This window comes from Bubalus kerabau, chromosome 1 (genome assembly GCF_029407905.1).
Source record: "Bubalus kerabau isolate K-KA32 ecotype Philippines breed swamp buffalo chromosome 1, PCC_UOA_SB_1v2, whole genome shotgun sequence".
In the NCBI taxonomy this organism is placed as follows: Eukaryota; Metazoa; Chordata; class Mammalia; order Artiodactyla; family Bovidae; genus Bubalus; species Bubalus kerabau.
Genome location: NC_073624.1, coordinates 97,385,551 through 97,402,586, shown reverse-complemented (window position 1 = coordinate 97,402,586; position 17,036 = coordinate 97,385,551). Strand labels below are relative to the sequence as shown.

The 17,036-nt window shown below is 40.6% G+C and overlaps 1 long non-coding RNA gene across 1 annotated transcript; it reads right to left on the bottom strand.

Moving 5' to 3' along the window:
* Nucleotides 1-1,205: 1,205 nt before the first annotated feature.
* LOC129655188 (uncharacterized) lies at nucleotides 1,206-14,063 on the bottom strand. Its single transcript, XR_008715820.1, has 3 exons — nucleotides 13,983-14,063; nucleotides 12,303-12,402; nucleotides 1,206-1,398 (listed from the first exon to the last, which is right to left on the bottom strand). It is a non-coding gene; the product is annotated as an uncharacterized LOC129655188 (long non-coding RNA).
* Between the last annotated feature and the right edge of the window lie 2,973 nt (nucleotides 14,064-17,036).

Genomic DNA, 17,036 nt, shown 5'->3' with positions numbered 1-17,036 from the left:
ACTTCCTCCACCTCTTACCTTACCCACAGGTTCTAGTTTGTCTGGAATTTCACATACCTCTTAGGAGAAGAAATGCTACCACATCCAAAAGGTGTGAAGGTTCCCAGGATAACTTGATTTGGCAAGTCGCTAAATATGTTGGTATACATGCCACCCCAAGGGAGAGCAGAATAGCTTTGGCAGACAGCTAGGCGGCCAGAAGGATAGATAAGATCCAGGTTAAGGAACTGCTATTGATAAAAACAATAATAATGATGATAACAACTCTCAGATAGAATTTACTCTTTAGTAGAACTTATTCTTATTATAATTCTTAAATAGAACTTTTCCTATCTAATTTTTTAAATCAGCTTATCTAGGCAACGAAATCCAGAGAGAGTGACTTGCCTTCCCCTAGACACTGAACGCAGTAACGATGGTGCCAGGCCAGCACATCTGACTGTGACTTCCGTTTGCATGACCTTTCCATGTGTTCACATCGCCTGAACCTCCACTTCAGCTGCAGATTCCTTAAAACCAATCTTGTGACTAGTAACAAGAAGGTCTGGTCAGACAGGTTCTGTCACTGAGTCACTGGAAGCCAAAGCTGCCCACTGCTACCCAGTATGGCCTCCTGAGGTCATTCCAGCACACAGCAAAGTGATTGGGTCTCCCCAAAAATGTCGATGGACAGGCCAGGCAAAGGAGGACTGAGGGACAATTATGGGTATGCAAACCATTTCACAAACCTATCTGTACTAACCTTTACAAAGCCATGATGAACCCTTGAGGTCTTTTTCATTTTGGATTTGTAAGAATTTATTACAAAATCCCTATTCTAAGCTAGATCCCCAAATGTCTCTCTAATCAGGAAAAGCAACAATTCATTTTCTCACAATCATGTGATCCCTTAGGTGCTTAACAAAATGTTGACTAAAACCAGAGATCCCTTTAAGTAGAAGAAAGGTTTATAAACTGGAGAACTTGCCCTGACCTCTTTCTTGGGTTGACTTCTCCCACCCCCAGAGTGAGGGAATGTAAACCCTTGGGAGAAAGGGACTGAACAGATACAGGGATCAGACCTTTTTTTTTTTTAATGCTTCTGGGATTTTCTGCTGAAACAGAAACACTCCACCTGCTGCCCCTTCTACAACTCCTGACCTTTCCCATCCTTCTTCAACCATTGGCGTTTCACAAGGATATTAGGTCAGAGAGGAACCATCTGTCAGAGCATAATGGAACTTTTTCAAATTCTGGTCAGGCTTCTTGATTGTTGGCATATTAGTCCTCCTCCTCAGCAACTCTAGCCAGAAACACTGGGAATCTTCAGGGGTGGTGTTCACCTCTTCCTCGTTATAGTGGCTCAGGATAAGTTGTTTGTTGAATCCTTCTTTCCTTAGCTTAGCTTCTTCCGTTTTTCTGTTCAAAAGAAAACAATTCAAGATCTGGCTAATTTCTTGTTCTTATCAAGGGCTGGGGGATGGCCAATGGCTGTTTAGGCCTCTGGACCTCACCTTTGTTGTTGTTGCTACACAGCAGTTACTAAGTCATGTCAGACTCTTTTGCAACCCCCTGGTCTAAAGCCCACCAGGCTCCTTTGTCCATGGGATTTCCCAGGTAAGAATACTGGAGTGGGTTGCCATTTCCTTCTCCAGGGGATGATCATCCTGACTCAGGGATCAAACCCACATCTTCTGCATTGGCAGGCAGAGTCTCTACCACTGAGCCACCAGGGAAGCCCAACCTCACCTTTACCACCTATCTAATGGATTTCCTTTCAATCAGGAAGGCTAGGCTTTGAAATCCTGAGCCAAGCATTTATTGAGTGCCTACTATTTTAAAAACAGTTCCAGAGTGTCTACTGTGTCTGGAGCACTATACAGAGGCTGCAGCAAATGCAAGATTAGGAAGCAGCGCTGGTGCCCATAGGGGCAGCACTACACAGCACAGGTTTTGGATGAGAACTGAGGTGAACCTGGCACTGCCACTTGAGACTATAGAAAGTAGGCAAACTATTAACCTACTCTGAACTTTGATTTCTTCGTCTGTAAATGGAGACAACAATACCTCATGGAAGGGTGGGAATCTGACTATAATGCACACAGACCTCTGGGCCAGACCCTAATGATTAGCATGTCATCTGTTAAAATGAATAATTGTTTTTGTTGCAATTTAGTGGGGAATATATATATATATATATACATATATGAATATATATATGTATATATATATATATTCATTAATAATATGATGGTCAAGGAAAAGGGCAGGTGAATATGAAACTACCTGGCTTCTAGGTTTCAGACAGAAACCTTCAAATTAAGGTAGCCTGTTAGAACATTCATTTAACCATTCACAAATATTCACTAGGTGTCTTCTGCAGTTCAAAACTTATACATTTGTATGAGAAACATGCTATCTGTCCCCATTCTTATAAGAGTGAATGAGTTTTGCAGCTATATGGTAAAGCCTGGATGCAATGCCAAGGACTTCCCTGGCAGTCCAGTGGAAGCCCCACTTCCAATGTAGAGGGCACGGATTCGATCCCTGGTTGGGGAATTAAGATCTCATATGCTGTGTAGAACAACCAAAAACAACATAAAGCAACAAACATAAAAAACACCTCCCCCCCAAAAAAAGGCTGGATGCAATGCCATCCATATCAACTCCATACTCTCTGCTCTGTTCTCTTCACCTCACAATACTGCTGTCTGCATTCCTAGTGTTGGCTGCTATAAGAGCTATGTGCATAGTATAAGTGCATTTTAAAAATGCAGATTAACCAAGGCTCTTTTTTTGAAAGTCAGCCAGTGAGGCAGACCTTCTTGCCACTAACACATGCAAAGGTATACACACACATGCACATACATGCATACACACTCATGTACTCAAGTGTGCCAAGTGGGAACTGCTGGCAACATGCCATAGAAGAAGCCTCCAGAGTCAGGTTGGCAAAACAGAGTCATTAAAGAGATATTCTTAGCTGCCTTGGAGACCAACAGTACCTGTTTAATATCTCCATGGACTGGCTGTCATGACTGACTTAGTCATGATCTGAGCTACCAAAGATGAGCTGCTGAGCTTTTGGGTTATTAAGACATAATATGAAGATGGAATTGGGCAGACTCATGATCAACATTTGAGAATAATCAGAAATGTCCAGATTCTAATTAGGGGAGGTAGGAGCTACTTTCTTAGAGAAAGAGTTAGCAGTTTGGGAGTTTCCAAGCACAGGGTAAGATTCAAAACAAACAAACCTGAGCAACAGCGTGAAAGAAGATCTAAAACTGCCCTCAGCAAATCCCTTCAGATACACAGCAGTTTCAAACAGGAATCCTCAGTGTTTTTCATTTTAAGGTGCAGTTGAAAACTCCTAAAACTGAGCTGGCATATCTCAGGGATAACCTTGGAATATTGGGAAGAATTGCTCAGTGTGTGTTTGAGTGTGCACGCCTATGCATTTGTTGGCTGAGGGAAGGACTTGGAATGTGGAAAGAGCTATGCTGAAAGGACTTTTAAAGGATAAAAATAACTAACTGGAAATAACACAGCTGATTAATGAAAGGAGAGGTATAATAGCCACCCCACTGCCAGTGTTGGTGGCAATCAGCAAGGGTCTCTGACCCCTCTCGGAGAAGCTGGAGGAGGTGCTCTTCGGAAGTCCTGTGAGCAAAGAATCAGATCCAGGAGGGTGGGCAAGAGCCAAATCTGCTAGAAAATGGAAATGCTTGATTAAAACAATTACTTTCTCTCCCCTTCTTTTGTCTCATCTCTCACTTTCCTTCTCCTGCTGCTGCTCCTTTCTTTCTTGCGTTCTGATGAAAATGTGTCCCACTGCCAAAAATGAGGTGAGTGGGCAAAATTTTTGAACGATGTGACAAAAGCAAAGCACTTCTAGATTTCTACTCTTCCCCACACCAGAACACACACATGCCACTCCATTTATAAGCATCAAAGGTTGGCAGGATTTCAGCTTAACACCACCCGTGTATAAGCCAACTGGAAACCCAAGTTTAATTATCATTCTCCAAGCCCATACCTCTGCCCTTTCAATCAACGCCTAGGTGTGATTATATTTTTCTGTGACTTTCCACAATGGACCATTTTGGATTATTCTTGAAAAAAGGTAAGTATGCCTCTGAAGTGTAAACCCTATGCTGCTACTGCTAAGTTGCTTCAGTAGTGCCCCACTCTTTGCAATCCGTGGATCATAACCCACCAGTCTCCTCTGTCCATGGGATTCTCCAAGCAAGAATACTGGAATGGGTTGCCATTCTTTCCTCCAGGTAAACCCTATAAATCATTGAAAAAAACAAACAAACACATAGTCTTCCTCCTTACCAATATGGTCAAATATTAAGATACAAAAGCTATAAGGCAAAAAACTCCAGTGCCAAATCTCCTATATTTATATAAATCCCACATTACTCAAATACTCAAGATAGGCAGCTAAAATTCAGTAAAGTTCTCCATTACAATTTTTAAAGCAGCACTTCCTTTTGTAATCCCTTTAACAGACCCCCAGATAAAGAGTCTTTTAGTCATTGTGTGACATCTAGTCAGCCTCCCATGCCAGTAAAGACTACTTCATCTCTGCCTTTTCTCAAAGTATTGCTAGTGATCTGCTCTCCTCTTGCCCAAGGCCCAGAAGTTGACCTCTGGATTCTCCAGCAGGTGATAATTATCACCAAATTGATAAGTTCAACAAAAGTGTCTTTGGATTTCCCTGGTGGTCCAGTGGTTAAGAATCCACCTTGCCATGCAGAGGAGGATGCGGGTTGGATCCCTGATAGGGGAGCTAAAACCCCATGTGCCACAGAGCAACTGAGCCCACACACCACAGCTAGAGAGTCTGTGCACCACAAAAGTCCCTGTATGATGCGATGAAGACCCTGAGTGCCGCAACTAAGACCTGAAGCAACCAAATAAATAAGTATTTTTTAAAAACAGAAAAGCCCTGATACTTACACAAAATGGTTTATTAGAATTTCAGGTGGCTGGTTATTCCCAGGAAAAGTCATTGTTAGGACTTAAGGAACAGCCATTTTCTAAGTCAGAAGCTACCCAATTATCTCAGACTTTTAGTATCTAGACTATGCAAAGACAGAGGCTGAAATAGAAAGGGAACTACATGTCAAATCATCTTAAATCAAATTGGTCTATGAATCTAACAGTAAGCTAAATTCCACATGGTGGGGGCATTCATTGATTGTAAGAACTGAAGGATATCTGGAGAATATCTAATCCTGTTTTATAGATGAAGGAACCAAAGCATAGAAAAGGGATCTAAAATCGCTAAATAAGAGTTACTGTTCTATAGATTGTGCTTTTAGCTACATTATTCCATTTAATGCTTTGAACAACTCTATAAGGTAGATTCTAGTAGGATTTCCATTTCTTACAAGGAAAGTAAGGTCCATCTAGTCAAGGCTATGGTTTTTCCTGTGGTCATGTATGGATGTGAGAGTTGGACTGTGAAGAAAGCTGAGTGCCGAAGAATTGATGGTTTTGAACTGTGGTGTTGGAGAAGACTCTTGAGAGTCCCTTGGACTGCAAGGAGATCCAACCAGTCCATCCTAAAGGAGATCAGTCCTGGGTGTTCTTTGGAAGGAATGATGCTAAAGCTGAAACTCCAGTACTTTGGCCACCTCATGCAAAGAGTTGACTCATTGGAAAAGACTCTGATGCTGGGAGGGATTGGGGGCAGGAGGAGAAGGGGACGACAGAGGATGAGATGGCTGGATGGCATCACCAACTTGATGAACGTGAGTCTGAGTGAACTCTGGGAGTTGGTGATGGACAGGGAGGCCTGGCGTGCTGCAATTCATGGGGTCGCAAAGAGTCTGACATGACTGAGCGACTAGACTGAACTGAACTGAACTGAACTGAAGGCTTGAGAAACTAAGTGCCCCAAGTTCCATGGTTGACAAATGGGAGCATGAAAGTTGTGTGGATTCCAAAGCTTGGGCTCTAAACCTTAACAGACATTAGCCCCTGTACCCCAGGTCACACAGCAAATGAATGGGTAGAAGCAAGTCTGAAATTGGCAGACTAGTGTTTTTGCATCACCATACTCTAACAGCGAATATGAGAGCTTCATTAGTTATAGTCGAGTTTCAGGCCCAGAGAGCAGCTCTAGGCAGACCTGGTCTAGAGAAAGTGCTCTGCTGTACGGAGTGTCCTGGGATCTGTCTGGTCTGGGACGAGAAGATTCAGACGATGTTTGTCAGACTAGACTTCCTGTGATAAATCCATAGTGTATCCTAGTGTGGATCTGCCAATGAAGTTAGAGACTTTTTTCTTTCTGTCTTCAATTTCTCTGGGTCTGACTTGATATTAAACTTCTATAATGTTAAGCAAATGTGGTAGAAACGTGGTAGGGTAAAATGGCTGATAGTTCTGACTTGTGAAAAATTGCACTTTGTTCAGCAAGCATTTATTTAATCTCCATGCTAATAATATCTCTCATCCTGGTAATCAGGGGATGTTAATATTTGGTCATTTTTCTTACAGAAATGTTTTGTAATGCATAAACTGTAAAATTACATGTGCTTTTTAAAAAACTTGGATCCTGTATATGACAGATCCCTTGAGAGTGGATTCTACCAATTCTACCAAGACAATTAGCAAGTCTCATCACTTGCTCATCAGTTACAAAATCACTCCCTTGATGCAGTTTATTACTGTGGGTCATGTATAAAAGCATCTTACTCATCCCTGTTGCTATGTTCCAATAAAATTTGCCTCTTCCATCTACTCTGCCAAGCTATCCTGTCTTAGTTCTAAACCTACTTGTTACAAGCAACCACTTCTGATGGTATTGGGTTATTATTAAGGAATGCTTTTTACTTGCTTAGTGCTTTAGTGTCTATAAAGAATGTTTATATATATTGTGTCACAATATGTTATGGTAAGCAGCAGAAGACATATTATTATCTCTAAATGGTTAAAGAAACAGAGGTTCAGGGAGTTCAGGCAGTGACTGACCCAAGATCTCATGCCCATGGATTAAAGAACCTGGGTGTTCTGACTCCAAGTTCTTTTTCTTTCAGTTTTTAAAAAGACATTATTTTTTAGAGAGTTTTAGGTTCACAGCAGAACTGAGTGGAAAGTACATAGAGTACAAAATGCCCCCTGCAAGTTTAGTTTCCTTTTCATTAAAATACGCTGCCTGCTCCATATCCTCTGAGGCCTTTGTAAATTTGAAAAACTAATTCTATAATTCACTGGGAAGAATGAGTTGATGAAACTGATTAAGATGCTTTGAAGTAGAAAGAGTAACCAGAGGAGATTTGTTGTACCAGATACTAAGATAGTAATAATTAATATTTATTGAATGCCTATTTGTGCTAGAAATCTTTAGAACAACTATAAAAGGTAGCTACTAAGATTATCCCTATTTTACAGATGAGGAAAATGAGGCAAAAGGCAATTAAGTGACTTTCCCAAGGTTGCATGAATTGATGGAGCTGGGATTTTAACCCTATCAATTTGGCTTCAAGGATTCTTTCTTATCATCACAGCTGCCTGTCTTATACTTTAGAATCTAAATAATTAAAATAGTTGAAATAAACCCACATACCCATGGTCAATTAATCTTCAAGAAAGGAGGGAAGAATATAAAATGGTGAAAAGACAGTCTCTTCAGCAAGTGGTGCTAGGTAAGTTGGACAGATGAATGTAAATCAATGAAGTTAGAACACACTCGCACATCTTACAAAGAAATAAACTCAAAATGACGTAAAGACTTAAACATAAGACATTACACCATAAAACTCCTAAAAGAGCGCACAGGCAAAACATTCTCTGACATAAATCATATCAATGTTTTCTCAGGTCAGTCAACTAAGGCAATAGAAAAACAAAAATAAACAAATGGGACCTAATCAAACTGACAAGATTTTGCACGGCAAAAATAAACCAGGAGAAAAAAAAAAAACACCTGGGGAAAAAACCTATAGCATGGGAGAAAATATTTGCAAATGATGTGACGGACAAGGGCTTAATCTCCAAACTATACAAACAGCTCATTTAATTCAATGACAACAACAACAACAAACCAAGAAATGAGCAGAAGACTTTAACGGACATTTCGCCAAAGAAGACAAACAGCTGGCCAGAAGGCATATGAAAAGATGCTCAACATCACTAATTATTAGAGAAATGCAGATCAAAACTTCAATGAGGTATTATCTTACACTGGTCAAAATGGCCATCATTAAAATGTCTACAAATGACAAATGCTAGAGAGGGTGTGAAGAAAAGCGAAGCCTCCTATACTGTTGGTGGGAATGCAAAATGGTCCAGCCACTACAGAGAGCAGTGTGGAGGTTCCTCAGAAAACTAAGAATTACCATATGATCCAGCAATCCCATTTCTGGGTGCATTTGTTGTTCAGTTGTTAAGCTGTGTCTGATTCTGCAACCTCATGGACTGCAGCACACCAGGCTCCTCTGCCCTCCACTATCTCCTAGAGTTTACTCAAATTGGTATCCATTGAGTCAGTGATGCTATCTGACCATCTCATCCTTTACTGCCCCCTTCTCCTTTTGCCTTCAAAATTCCCAGAATGAGAGTCTTTTCCAAAGAGTCGGTTCTTCCCATCAGGTAGCCAAAGTATTGGAGCTTCAGCATCAGTCCTTCCAATGAATATTCAGGACTCATTTCCTTTAGGATTGACTGGTTTGATCTCCTTGCAGTCCAAGGGACGCTCAAGGGTCTTCTCCAGCACTACAATTTGAAAGCATCAGTTCTTTGGTGCCCAGCCTTCCTTATGGTCCTACTCTCACATCCATGCATGACTACTGGAAAAACCATAGCTTTGACTATATGGACCTTTGTCAGCAAAGTGGTGGCTCTGCTTTTTACTAATAACATGCTGTCTAGGTTCATCATAGCTTTCCTTCCTGGGAGCAAGCATCTTTTAATTTCATGGCTGCAGTCACCGTCCACAGTGATTTTGGAGACTAAGAAAATAATATCTGTCACTGCTTCCACTTTTTCCCCTTCTACTTGCCATGAAGTGATGGGACTGGATGCCTGGGCACATACAAAACTATAATTTGAAAAGATTCATGACCCCCTATGTTCACAGCAGTACTATTTACAATAGCTAAGACCCCATAGACTGTAGCCTGCTAGGCTCCTCTCTCCATGGGATTTCCCGGGCAAGAATACTGGAGAGGGTTTCCATTTCCTTCTCCAGGGGATCTTCCCAACCTGGGGATCGAACGAGTCTTCTACATCTCCTGCAGGCAGATTCTTTACCCACTAAGCCATCAGGGAAGTCCAAGTCACTTTACTGTACAGCAGAGATTGACACAACATTGTAAATCAACTATACTTCAATTAAATTTAAAAAATAGCTGAAATCTCAATAGGCAGATCAATGAAATAGAATAGACAGCTCAAAAGCATACTAGTGTATATGAAACTGAAGCTATGATTCGGTTGAGAACTCAAATTAGTGGATAACAAGAAGATGTATTCAATAAAAGCCAGCAAAGAGGTAATACATTGTTATGGTTAAATGCACAGGCTTTGGTATCAGATAAACCTAAGCTTTGGAGAAGGCAATGGCACCCCACTCCAGTACTCTTGCTTGGAAAATCCCATGGATGGAGGAGCCTGGTGGGCTGCAGTCCATGGGGTTGCTAGGAGTCGGACACGTCTAAGCGATTTCCCTTTCACTTTCCGCTTTCATGCATTGGAGAAGGAAATGGCAACCCACTCCAGTGTTCTTGCCTGGAGAATACCAGGGAAGGGGGAGCCTGGTGGGCTGCCGTCTATGGGGTTGCACAGAGTCGGACACGACTTATGTGACTTAGCAGCAGCAAACCTAAGCTTATATAGAAGCTTACCCACTTATTAGCTCTCTGACCTTGTTGTAAAAACAGTGACTTACTCATGAAGGCATCTATCAGTAAATTGCTTGATGTAGTGCCCTATACAAAATGATCACTCAATATACCCTAACTATCATTATCAGCACTCAATAAATACTAGCTACTTCCCTTTTACTTTTCACTTTCATGCACTGGAGAAGGAAATGGCAACCAACTCCAGTGTTCTTGCCTGGAGAATCCCAGGGATGGGGGAGCCTGGTGGGCTGTCATCTTTGGGGTCGCACAGAGTTGGACATGACTGAAGCGACTTAGCAGCAGTAGCAGCCAATTATCATTGGCATGGGAGGAATAAAACTTGAATCTCATTACCTCACACCATACACAACAAAATTTCCAGCTAAATGTAGATAAAAGAAATAAAAAAATAGGATAGATCTATCTAACTTGAAAGCAAGGAAAGGTTTCTTCCAGTTATAAAAACAATCAGAAAAAAATCTTAAAACAAAACATTGATAACTGAACAATAATAAGAGTTAAATACCATGCATAGGTGTTTTAATGTAATGTACGTTTAAATACTAAATTTACTAATTTAAATTACATTAAAAATTTTAACCCTGATTTCAATTTTTAGAAAATTTCACTAGAATTTACTCTTTTTCAATTAAATCACCAGGGACTTTCAGAACAATATTTTTAATATCTTATTGCTCGCCAGGACCTGGACTCTGGTGCTTGCTCTGCCTCTCCTGTTCCTTAAAGGAGTTTGGTGGGAGAGACATCATTAACAGAGACCAAGTCAGATGGATACAGGTATTTCTTTCCTAATTGTGTTGCACAAACTGCTTGATTCTTGTCCGGAGTAGGAAAGAGCCAGGATTTCAGAAAAATCTAAAAAACAATTTGACATTGTTGGGACTTCCCTGACGGCCCAGCAGTTAAAACTCGGTGCTTACACTCCAGAGGGTACGAGTTTGATTCCTGGTCAGGGAACTAAGATCCTGCATGCTGTGAGGTGTGTGGCCAAAAATATTTTTAAATTAAAAAAAGAAAAAAAAAGAATTTGACATTGTATTATAAGATCCCTCTTAATTTAGGTTTATCAAATGTCAAATCTTATTTGCATCTCATCTAAACACTTTTCATTTTGTGACTTTTTTTTTTTACATGTACATAACTTTAAACACTTTGAATACTAAGCATACACTGGGCTTCCCTGATAGCTCCGTTGGTAAAGAATCCACCTGCAATGCAGGAGACCCCAGTCCCATTCCTGGGTGGGGAAGATCTGCTGGAGAAGGGATAGGCTACCCACTCCAGTATTCTTGGACTTCCCTTGTAGCTCAGCTGGTAAAGAATCCACCTGCAATGCAGGAGACTCCGGTTCCATTCCTGGGTTGGGAAGATCTCCTGAAGAAGGGAAAGGCTACCCACTTCAGAACTGGCCTAGGGAATTCTGTTTTAGTCCATGGGGTTGCAAAGAGTCAGACATGACTGTGCAACTTTCACTTTCAAGCATATATTGTATTTAAAATACAATTCCCAAAGTGATAAGTGGTGAGTTTCACATCAGCGGCTGGGTGAGGAACTAGAGAAGAATGGTGGAGAGTGAGTGGACTTTCGAGTCAGATAGGGCTGGGTCTTACCCCTGCTCTGCCTTTTTCCAGCTATATGACTCAATGAATTGCCACATTTCCTGGAACATTAGTTTTCTCATCTATAACCTGGAAGTGATAATCAGACCTCTTCTGCTGGGTCCTTGTAAGGAATATAGATAACACCTGTAAAGTGGCAGGTCCACTGCCCATCACAAAGCAGACGCTTTCCAGTGCTTGCTATTGTTATTACCTCCTCCCATTTGTTTGATTTGTCATGTATTGATCGTTAATTTGCTGAGATGTTTAGTTTCCCATTAGTTCCTTGAACACAGGGACTGATTTTATGTTTCCTTAGAACAGTGCTTTGCTTACAGCTGGCTTTTCTTTCCTGATTTCTTCCCTTCCTCCTCCCCATTGCCTTCACATGTGATCTTTTACAGCCTACTTAACAAGGTTGATTGACTGGTAAGTCTTGTACCACAGAGCGACTTTTCCATGAGTTAACAGGAAGAGAAGGGTTTGTGAGTATGTATATTTTTTTATAGTACAGATACAATAGGCAAAGTGATAGGGTAAGTTGTCCAGAGTCCCATAGGCTCTGCATCTCTTCTTGCCTACACCCTGGTGGCTCAGATGGTAAAGAACTTGCCTGCAATGCGGGAAACTCGAGTTCGATCCCTGAGTCGGAAAGATCCCCTGGAGAAGGAAATGGCAACCCACGCCAGTATTCTTGTGTGGAGAATTCCATGGACAGAGGCACCTGGCAGGTTATAGTCCATGGGGTCACAAACAGTCTGACATGACTGAGCAACTAACACCCCACATTGTATCAGCTACCTAATAAAAGTATAGAATTCTAAAGACTGCAAAGGGCTCCTACATTTGCATTATGGCTACTTGTAATTTCTTCACAGCAGTATCAAGAATTGTCTTCCATTTCAGGATTTCCAATTTTGAGGAAGGAGGCTGTAGGACCCAACCTTAAAAAAAAAGACACACATATTAACACAAAAGGGATATTTCAAAATATATACTGAGTCAGTACTCACTGGGTAGACCCTATCTAGTCATCAGTCTACCGAAGTCTACCTGGTTAAAAAAAAAAAACAAAAACCCAAATCCATTTATATTAAAGCACAAATAATTATCAGCTTAAGAATTATTTTTCCTATAGGAGGATTTACACTGAAGGGATCATATCTTTAACCCCTATGATGACATCTAAAGTATTAGAGGCCTTTCAAGAATGCCTTCACATCCTGTGATTTTAGCATCCTCAGGATTGAATCCCATCTATTGGAGAGAACATTTTATAGGCAGTCAATAGATTTGGGTTCAGTTCCTGATTCTCCTACTGACTAGTTTGGGTACTCAACATCTCTGGGCTTCAGTTTTCTCATCAGTAAAATGGGGGAGCTGAATGAGATGATTTCTAAGGCCTCTTAGCTCTATAGTTCTTCCTTTATAAAAAACTCTACCCTGGTAATGAGCATATGGAAGGATCCACCAACAGCTTCAGGGAACTTAAGGGAAGAGGAAAACCTGCTATTTCTTTATTCCAAGTCTAATGCATTAAATAAACCAGTAAATTACATATAGAAGAAAATTTGGAAAATAAAGAGTGGCATGGGGAAGGACATGTTTATCTTACCCCACAAGCACTGTTACCATTTTGGTGTGGCTCCTTCCAGATTTTTTCCCCTATGCATAGGTGCTTTAAAGCATTATTTTGTAATGAGAATGTTTACTGTTTACTCTGTCTCCAGATCTTTTGCCTTAGTCATGAGCTCTTCATTTTAGCCATAACTCCAGGTGAAACTTTGAATCAGAGCATTCTGGCTCCTTCCCACTTTGTTCACCTCTAATCCCCACCTTAACACAAGATTAAGGACAGGCTTAACCTTCCCTTCCCAAATTATGGAACTACTTGACTTCCCTTTCTTTGAGGCATCATGCCACCCCATCCCATGCAGCTCAAGTTGGGCTGACAATTACAGTTCCTTACCACACATGAGCCAAAGACCCAGGTTTGACCAACAATATTACTCCAATTCTGAGGCAACCATCATTGGGCCATAAGGTGGGTACCTAACTGAAGTAGAGCTCATCAGAGTCACTGCCTTGACAAATCAGAGTCAATCCCAATATCTTGAGATTATGTGGACATTGGAGGAGAAGAAGCACTTTATTCATAGGCAGGGAACATGTGAATTTAGGGCTGGGGGTGACATCTTCTTTACTGTATGAAATGAGTCTAACTGTAGAATTCAGCCAGAGTTGGAAGAAGAGTCCCTGAAGCATGGACTCCAACACCCTTGTTACCCAAGCTGATTTCTCAGAACCCTGAAGAAACAGTTCCCAGGGTACTAGAGTGGAGAAACCAGAGGTGGCTGGATTAGAGGGGGATGCCTTTGAAAACTTTGACTTTGAATCCATAAACCTAAATGTCTGACTCTTATTGGGGTTATATCAAGAGGATGGCTGGGAGAAAGTTTCCAAATTCAGGGAATGGAAGTGATTCTCACTCTGGTTGCTCACTGGGTGGATAAGGGGATCTTACCATTTTCTAAACAGATCTTGGATGTCAGTGAGAAGTGGGTGACAACAGGTAGACTGCTATCCTGGGAGATCTGGGAACACTGCTGTTGGTCGACAAGAGCTAGGAAAGAAGGAAGCAGGACGAATGTGAGCAGGGAGAGGGGAAGGAAGAGAAAAAGAAAGCATTTTGCCAGATCATCATCAACAGAAAATCCAATTGTCAATATTTTAATATTCTTACCAGGGAATTAAAATTTTCCATAAGCACCCACAAATACACATAAAATATTTTCATTAGTTCTGGAGTCAGTCTTTCAAACTGAAAATTCTGGACTTCCCTGGCAGTCCAGTGTTTAAGATCTGCCTGCCAATGAAGGGGACATGGGTTCAATCCCTGGTTGGGGAAGATCCCACATGCTGCAAAGCAACTAAGCCCATGCACCACAACTACTAAGTCCCTGCTACAACAAGAGAAGCCTCTAATCATGGCAACTAGTGAAAGCACACATGCAGCAACAAAGACCCAGCAGAGCCAAAACTAAATAAATCAATCAATTAAAAAATTTTTAATGAGCATAGATTTATTCTCAAAAAAAAAATAGAAATTTCCTCTGCATAATTTCTTAATTTATTAGGGGACTGTGTTTATGCTTTCAAGAATTGCCTTTTCACATTAGAACTACTGAGAAAAGATTCATGTTTTATTTTAATTTCTTCTTTTAGTAACTGGATAACAGCAGCCTGTTGTTGGTTTAAAAAAAAAAAAAAGACATGCTCAACAATGGTAATTATTAGAGAAATGCAGATCAAATCTAGTGAGATACCACCTCACACTGGTCAGAATGATCATTATTAAAAAGTCCACAAACAGATGCTTAGAGGTGGTGTCAGAGAAGGCAATGGCACCCCACTCCAGTACTCTTGCCTGGAAAATCCCATGGACAGAGGAGCCTGGTGGGCTGCAGTCCATGAGGTCGCTAAGAGTCGGATACGACTGAGCGACTTCACTTTCACTTTTCACTTTCATGCATTGGAGGAGGAAATGGCAACCCACTCCAGTGTTCTTGCCTGGAGAATCCCAGGGACGGCAGAGCCGGGTGGGCTGCCGTCTATGGGGTCTCACAGAGTTGGATACGACTGAAGCGACTTAGCAGCAGCAGCAGAGGAGGTGTGGAGAAAAGGGAACTCTCCTGCAGACTCTTGGTAGAAAAGTAAATTGCTGCAGCCAATATGGAAGTTCCTTAAAAAACTGAAGAAAAAAAAAAAAAAGCCAAACCCTGAAAATAGAGTTGCCATATGAGACAGCAATCCCACTCCCAGGCATACATCCAGAGAAAAGTATAATTTGAAAAGATACATGCACCCCTATGTTCATAGTAGCACTATTACAATAGCCAAACATAGAAAAAACCTAAATGTCCACTGACAGATGAATGGATAAAGAAGATGTGTATATACACACAATGAAATACTACTCAGCCATAAAAAGAATGAAATGATGTCATCTACAGCAACATAGATGGACTGAGATTATCATACTAGGTGAAGTAAGTCAGAAACATACATGTGGAATCTAAAATATGACACAAATGAACTTATTATGAAACAGAAACAGACTCACAGACATAGAAAACAAACTTATGGTTACTAAAAGGGGAAAGGGGGTGGGGAGAGGGATAAATTAAGAGTTTTGGATTAGCAGATTCAGACTACTATATATATGATAGACCAATAAAAAGTACCGTCATACTGTATGGCGCTTGGAACTATATTTAACATCCTGTAATGAACGATATGGGTGTGTAACTGAATCATTCTGCTGTACACCAGAAGCTAACACAACGCTGTAAATCAGCTATACTTCAATTTTAAAAAAAGGCTACAAGGACACAAAGCCTTTCAGTATCATTACGTTTGGGGCTAAAATACAAATCTAAGACAATAAATTTATTAATCTATGAAGTGGAATGAATTCATCCCACAGAGAAAACATATACATTTTAAAAGCTGTCTAAATACAAAGCACAGAAGAATTGATGCTTTTGAACTGTGGTGTTGGAGAAGACTCTTGAGAGTCCCTTGGACTGCAAGGAGATCCAACCAGTCCATCCTAAAAGAAATCAGTCCTGGGTGTTCATTGGAAGGCCTGATGTTGAAGCTGAAACTCCAATACTTTGGCCACCTGATGCGAAGAGCTGACTCATTGGAAAAGACCCTGATGCTGGGAAAGATTGAGGGCGGGAAGAGAAGGGGACAACAGAGGATGAAATGGTTGGATGGCATCACTGACTCAATGGACATGAGTCTGGGTAAACTCCAGGAGTTGATGATGGACAGGGAGGCCTGGTGTGCTGTGGTTCATGGGGTCGCAAAGAGTCAGACACGACTGAGTGACTGAACTGAACTGAACTAAACACAAAATTTAGATATATTTTGAAAAGAAAGCAAAACTCATGGGAGCTTCTTAAATTTTATATGTAAATTAGGAGGTTTGTAAGTCCAGGATCCCATCACAAATAGGCTGTATCAGATGCAGAAATAAATAAGATGAGAAAATCACAATGATAAAAAAAAAAGCAAAAGAAATAAGGCTATAGGTAAGAAATTGCACAGTAACCATGAGTTACATCTATTGAGCACTAGGCTAAGTACATTAAAAGCATTATATTATATAATTCTCTCAACAAAGTTATACCATTAATTCCTCTCCCTCTCTCATTTTATAATGAGGAAATCAAATAAATCTAGGATAAGGCCTGAAATTTGGCTATTCTAACAAGTTCCCAGTGATGTTCATGCTCTGGTGTAGGGCCCACACTTTGATAACCACTACTACAGGGCATCTCTACCCCTTTATTAAGAGCAATCACTTTTTCTTAAAAAGTAAAAATCCTGTTGCTGGAATTATCTTGCCAAAGAAAATATATTGGGCCTTATGAACCATTAGGAATCAACAATAATACCTGTATACTAAAGGTTATCATTAGGATCATATAAAAGAAGAAGGATAATAATAATAAAATAGCAAAGAACAATATGTAGTCTGCTACGTTTAGGTTCTTTTTCAAGTGCTTTA